Raw genomic sequence first — 7,990 nt, 5'->3', positions numbered from 1 at the left:
CCTGACATCTATCTGAAATAAAAAAGTCGGTTAAACGACTGGAGAAAAATATGGACGAATCTATAACAAAGAATTACTATTTTGGCAGATTTTTCGAATTGAATGGAAACGTTTTTCAGGCCCATGCACTGCCCACAGATCATATGATGTCTATAAGGTTATGATGATTATGACGCAAATATTATAAATAAAATGCCACTATTATAAATGAAAACAAACTTGATTGACACTATCATGAATCACCAGAAATGTATAACCACATTTAAATGAAACGGCCCACCACAAAAAGAACTCTGAATCAGAGGAAACCTAGAGATCTACATTTAACTTGAAAAGCTGTATGACTCGTAGCTATAAGACTGGAAACGGTTTGCCATATTTAGTACATTAAATGGGGTCAGAGAGACGACTGGCGCGCACGCACGAGATCTGTCAATGTATTGATCTTTAATCGAGCTGGTTCAACGACTTTTCTTTGTCAGTGTATAGTATTGGTTTGAAAGAAACGCGGCAATTACGACATTATATGGTCAAAATATGTCATGACACCCATTTTATCACGTAATAATTATCAAATATGAAATCTTTTAATATCTGAACCCTGCTCTCGAATTTGTGGCATTGGGATACATACTTCGAGTTAACGAGGATACTGTATATATGAAAAATACATTATGCACAAAGTATAATTTGATTGAATTTTCACAATGAATGTCTGTTTTTCTTTTAAATTGAGTACCGACATTATTCAGAGGAAATTAAGAAATATTTCTTCCCCAAAAATGTGCTAAAATGAAAAATGTGGTTTCAACAATTTGTAACCCAGATATCTTGATATAATTCATTACCTGATATCGATTCAGCGAACAGAGCAAGACTGAAATCAACAAAGAGTTAAGCCAATACCAAATAGATAATTTCAACAAGGCGGAGGGGGGATTTATTTGCCAATATTAGGAAACGTAGTTCTACGCCATATAGCTGGAATATTGCCGAGTACGGCATTACTAAAAAACAAAACAAGCCATACTCGGTATAATTCCATAATAACACGAAACGGTAGGTTGTCACGCGAGACTTCAGGAGCTCGCTCCCCGACAATACGACACAAAACGCACCAAACATTTGAAAGATGCCACAATTGATACTGACATAGACAAGCCCGAGGGGGCACGCGCTGTCTTTCTTTGATGGCCGCGTGTCTCCATGCCACACGTGCAGTGGCCATCAATCTACATGCTACGTATGGCTCACTGTCGTTTTCAACTGTCATTAAGTGAGTACGATGAAAGAAGACTTCATTACCAGTTTTTAGCAATTTGTTCAATATGGTGCCCAACCTATTAAAAGGGATATAGAAATTAGTGACTGTTTGCTTTTGGGGACACTTTAAACATAAAAAACAATTTGCGACATTTTCAGGAGTGTGTGTTTGACTTCTAACACACGTACACAAGCGCTTGTAAATCAGTTTGAATATTTAACTGTTTCAAATCTTCTATAATCAGTTACCCTTTCAGGAATCCAAACTGATTATTAAGCCAAGAAAATTGATTTGCCCCAGCTTCAGGATGAAATTTTTAATTTACCTGAGATAACAGTGGATTCGTGATGTATATGAAGGCTCAGTCTTTTTATCGTTATATGAAGGCACACATTTAAACATGCATGTGATGAACACAATGGTCTTAAAATACATTACACCGATGGCTGATCGTCATAATTCTGTGTACGCTTTACGGTATCTCAAGGAATTAAATCTGTGGTAAACAGCTGTTCATAATTTCGGTATATGATGTGTAACAGAAAGTATGATGAAAGAAAATAGAACATATTATAACAATGTCATGACCGAACCAACTATTCGTCACCACATCTGTTGCAAATCATGTCAGTTGTTGCCTAATGCCTGTCACCTCAATCTTTGTCTACATCCGTTGTAAACTACTTACCAGGCCAATGGTTGCCTACAATTCGTCACCCCATCCGGTGTAAACCATTCACCAAGATAATAGTTGCCTACTGTTGAACATGTCATTTGTTATCAACGTTCCCGTCATATCATTCTTTGCTTACTATATTTTACATAACTCGTTGCAAACTGGTGACTAGGCCATTCGTAGTCCACTGTTGGTAATGTCACTCGTTACCTACAGTTGGCGTTGTCACTCGTGACCTACTTTTCGTCACGTCACTCTTTGTCCTCTCTTCGTCACCTCACTGTTGCAAACTGTTGATCAAGCCTCTCTTTGACAACTGTTGGCTACCTCACTAGCTGACATAGAGAGTTTTTGAGCCGGATGGGTTCACTGGGAACTATACCTCGTTTATTGCATGTGTTCCGTGGCCACACACTATAACTGCCGTGCAAAGGTAATTTCACGGATGCAAGAATCCCATTTAGAAGTCTCAATGAGCACAATTCCCTGCTTTGGGGCAATCAAGAGAGCCATGACTTCTATTCCTTAACAACCCCGTCCCATTTTCATATGCACGTAATTGATCTTTGAAACCTGAATTGCCATTTTCAATTTGTTTTAACATCTGTAATGAACATTCATGTTAAGCACCCTCATGTCAATAAACGATTAACCCAAATATACCGTTAGATTAATATTTTTTTTCTTCATTAGAAAGAAAAAATATTCGTTAATGAATTGTCTTTGCCCACTATGTAACCTCGCAACCCCGCACAATTAAAATGATTAATTTTGTTTATCTTGCATGGAGTTTTTGAACTCACAGATGCAGAAAGGTGATTTGATACACACTTCGCTTATAGTGCTCTTTCTCGCTCGTCACTTGATCCAGTGATAATTAACACAAGGAGTTTTCTAACATAAACCCCCCGAACTATCCCGAGGAGTTCAAGGTCACAAAGGATAGTCATCCATGAGTAATCATGCCTTTCTTCAAGTCAAACATACGACTGCAAATGGGCAATTGGAACGTTACGCTGACGCAACCATGTAATCAATTAAACGACAACTTTGTGTTTACTCGTCAAGCGTACAGATAGCGAGACACCGTAGCGCGCAATTGCTTGTGCAGTAATCCAACTGTGACGTCATTGTATTGACAGGTCATGTGACAGCCCAACCGCAATGCGGGCCGGAAGTAGGCATCTCATGCGCTAATGTCACGGTTGGAGATATTCTGTTGACAGCACATGACACGTTCTTGACTTGAGAAGGGTTTATTTCAAATGGACAATACCGAGTATTGACATGAGATCAATGGGGTGCGATGTGTAATGGGACGACCATCGTTACTCATGTTGTGTGGGTGTGACATCAACTCGAAGGCTGCGCACAAAAAATGACGCCCACACCAGGCCTGGAGATATGCTGCAATGGGCACCTTTGGGAGGGATATTTTGTAGCAGTTCTAAATACATGTAAACAGACACACGTGCTTAAACCTATATACTGTGGCATTTTGACAAAACTGTCTATTGTTTGGTATGTTTGCAACATGATTTTATCAATGATTTTCAAATCTGAGGAAATGTTCTTACAATGTGTTTAACAGTCTTAGGTAGATTTTTAAAAAACACAACAAAGAAACACTGAAATATTTTCTTACTTAGAGACAATATATTTCGTCAGGCAAGACCTTGAAGCCGCATATGAAGAGGTAAGGAACATCTAAATGTTTTATTTTGTTTTTTATCAGTGCAACCAACATGGCCAATGAAGAAATTGTTTGATGAATACAAACTTAAAGACAGGGTGGATTGTTCGGATATCTCCAGGTACAGGCTGTTATAGTTATATATGTCTTAATTACGTTCCCCGAAACATATCAATAGCATTACTATGTTGACGTCATGACAGGTTGTGAAGTTGTACAAGCTATGTTAATGTCATTGTTGATTTCCGGTTGTTGTAACTGATCCACCACGTTAAACTAGTATCGCGACAAAGGAAATGACTCCATCCACCCAACCAAACTCACAAATAGAAAACCCCACAAAGACACGTCCAAATGCAGGTTCTTTGCGTGCCACGTTACAAGCGTGAACACTGAGTTGGACAGAGCTCGTTTGGCGTCTAATGGCACCATCAGGAACTGACCACCATATATCCCTCAGTGTCCTTAAAATCTGATCTCATTTTGTTTTGAGTGATTAGTTGGGTTTTGGGTTCTTTGGCCACCGTTGTAGATCCAGGGTCTCGCATCGCCTCTGAACAGCTGGAACCAACTCTCATAAAAATGAGTAAACAAAACGTTGCGAACCGTGAAATGGACGCGCATGACGTAAACGCTGACGTGGACATTGCTTTGTCAAGGTTATTCTTCTGAATGGTCGGTAGGCCATGGAACCAGTGGCACGTCCAGGTACAGTCGCTGCAGATGACGTCACATTGAGGGTCTGTTACCTAGGCGTGTGTATTGGAGATATTTGTTCTCGGATGGTGACGCTGGGTGTCGCGGAGTGACACTGTAGTAGCCTCGTAATAAACGTATATGTTACTGAAGAATTATTCTCAGTGGATCTGAAAGGTTCTCTTGTGTTTAAGTCATGACTACGTGTTTTGTGTTTGTGGACAGTTTTACTTGCATAATCATGTACTACCAGTAAAATGAAGTCATGTCGTAGGAGCTGTCTGTGAGGACTGTTACAACATGTCATTAATGTTCGAACCTATCCGTTCATGATAGTTCATTGTGTGTAATGCTAGGAGGATGTATCGGCCTTCTTTTTGATCGCCATTTTATGCCACCATTGAGATTGATTATGAAGGTGATACCAAAACGCCACATTGGCATCAAATCGTTCTGACGAGACCTGTGAAAATCTGGATTTGAACTGATATTCAACAACCTATTTAGCGATTTACAGGATCAGTAAGCCAGGCTATCTGGCATAGGTATTTGTGTAGCTTGATACTCATGATATCAGTCACTGAATTGCCAAGTCTAGACTCGATTTTTACAGGCTGCAGGAAAATTGAGTGAGGCGTTAAAGAACAATGCAACAAATCAAATTCAAATTAATATAATAAGCAGTGATAATAAAAGTGATCACTAATGTGAGGATTAACTTACCATGATCGATTCCCACTGATCAGTTTATTCATCCATGGCTGCATCGCATGGACTCTCCTTCCCAGTCAAGGTGACAAGCAAGAACTGAAGATTTTCAAAGCCGTGATAAACTTACTCACGCACCGAGTAGAGTATGTTGGTCTTTTAGAATGAGTGAGTGAATATGGTTTTATGTCGTTTTAAAGCAATATTCCAGCAATATGAAGGCAGGAGAAATCGGAAAAGGGCTTCTCACACTTTGCACAGTGCACCTATGTGGGGAATCGAACTCTGGTCTTTGGCGTGAAGAGCATCACCATCACCACTGGCATAAAGACAAGTCTGAATAGGGGTTAGTGTAAGAATGGGTTGTGCTTCGGTCATTTTGTCCAAATATGTGAACGTTGGGGCTAGTCAATTTTCATTATCTCATTCACCTGTCGTAAGGTAACACAGTGAACACTGTTTCGTGAAATATGATTAAAACCCATCCTCCTTCCTCGCCCCTCGATACACATGTCAGACATGTTCATAACAGCTATATTCATACAACTCTAGGTATCATTTTTACAATGCTTCTACATGCATTAATGTTCTTTTGCCTCTCTAGATCTGCCACACAGACATCTGTCTTATGCGATATTCAAACGTATATCTGTCACACTATTTTCACTATCACCAAGAGTCTTTTTTTTTAAATTGAAATATTTTTTGAAATTATTAAGTATTCCGTTTTGTACATGTCTCATCACCCAGTTATTTTGATACCACGTGATGTTATTTATAAGAAATGTTTTAAAGGGTAAATATGCATTTCCTTTCCGAATTGATTTGCTTACTTCGTCAGTCAGTCAGGTCGAGAGTTCACCATCAGTCCGTGGGACACTGGTTCATCTCATGTGTATTTGGCTCAAGATTTACACGACTTACATGCACATTCCAAATGCCGTTTTACAGTTTGGATAAAGTCACTTATGACAAGAATAACATATTTATACGTTCTAAATGAATCTGTCTATCTATCTATCTATCTATCTATCTATCTTTCTATCTATCTATCTATCTATCTATCTGTCTGTCTGTCTGTCTGTCTGTCTGTCTGTGTCTGTCTGTCTGTCTGTCTATCTATCTATCTATCTACCTATCTATTTGTCTGTTTTGTTTTTATGGAATCCTGGGAGAGACATTGTCGCGCTTTGTTAAAATACTGATTATACCAACTGACGAGCAAATGAAAGTACACAGGTTGTGTTTCGTCCAATAACATACGAATAACAAAAAAAACAAACAACAAAAAAAAAAAAAACCGGGTGAAATGGTAAATGTATGTGGGTTGAAGCACACTGCAATACTCGTGGTTGCTAGGCCCGTATGACAGCAGCATGTTACTACTAATCGGCTCACGCGACGACCCAATGATGAGGCTGTTGATGACGTCACCACCAACATCCGGTTGCATACGTGAATAACCTGTAGATAAAGACCCACTTTGGGTGTTGTGAGTCTGGGTCGTCCGATTCTGGGTCAATAACATGTCTAGCCTGTCATATTGAAACGGTTTAACTAAAGAGCCGAATTATGGTTTGTCTCGTGCAGCCCAATGTCCGTTGGAAGCACCCATTTGTGACATTCCTGTGGCTCGTTCTCGTTGCGTCGATGTCAGTCTTGGCATTGTCTCGTGAAATGTTTGTCAAGTGATTGTTAAGTCTTCACGACAAACAGGTTTTGTACCCTCTGTACGAAGAGTGCTCGTGCATATTGACAATAATCACAATTTTGCGAAAATTCGTGCAAAACATGAACATATGCTTTTGGTTGCATTTCGGCAAATGAAGCATTATGGTTGCGCTCTATACAATCAGTGTTCTTCAACAATTTTACTGGTTGGAACACAAATTTGGGACTGCAGCAACAATTACACTTGCGTACTGTCTTCTGCTTATCAGTATATGCACAATGATGTATTTACTACAAACGCGACATTGCGACAACGCGACAGTGTCCCTTCTAGAATTCCATAGTTTTCTCGTGTTAAGTATACTGTTACTCACGAAAATGTAAATTGTTTAGAACGGGCTTACGCGAGTCCATACATGGATCAACATCCTGAGGAAATCCCACGTATCGGTGCATCTGTGCTGCATTTGTGTCATCTCCATTATGACGCTCTCGGCGGCTCCTAGGAAAAATTCAAAGATATTGTTTATAACTATATTTTCATTTCGTTATTTAGAATTGAAAATAATTTTCAGAATAAATGTTACTTAGAAAGCACACTGAATCCTGTATCTGATGTACTTTTTGAAAAAATTAGTAACGTTTTAAAAGCGTCGGTGATTGTTTGGTCAAACCCGAACTGTCCGAGTTCCTGGTTGACACGTTTTCTTGCCCGTCAGAGTATATCCTTATCAATTTTTTTCAAACGTTGCACTTACATGAAATATCAATTCATTTGTATAACATAATTCGCAATGAGTATGACACTTAATGGGTGTATGTACCTTGTAATGGGAGAGTGACTCACAATAATTATTAAAAATGTGTACAATTGTCAATTACACATTGTATAATGAATTTGAAATTCTCCATAATTTCCTGAATTTGAACATTTCATGTGACAATTTCTTCATTGTTGCCACGCCATCTGGGAGGGCAAACCCTGACTTGTATGTGGACTACTGGCAAACAGAGGGTCACTGATCAGTCACGTGGCTCGCTATTCATGACGCACTGACGCGTATCATTATGTATTTAGAAATAATGGCCTTTTCTGGTGATGCAATTATAATTTCTTTATCTCTCTGGTCGTCACAGCGGCGTATTATACCGGCTTCCGCCTATCATAAAAACTGCTATCAGTCCTATACCTTCGAGCCTCGAAACCAACGCCGTTCCCGTTTCATTTCCTCCGTTTTTTATCAACTAAACTCCGTAAGTGTGAGTCGCAAAGTCATTTCAT

Source organism: Haliotis asinina, chromosome 5 (assembly GCF_037392515.1).
Source record: "Haliotis asinina isolate JCU_RB_2024 chromosome 5, JCU_Hal_asi_v2, whole genome shotgun sequence".
Classification (NCBI taxonomy): domain Eukaryota; kingdom Metazoa; phylum Mollusca; class Gastropoda; order Lepetellida; family Haliotidae; genus Haliotis; species Haliotis asinina.
The sequence above is the reverse complement of the archived record's forward strand: the minus strand, read 5'-3'. Positions refer to the sequence as shown.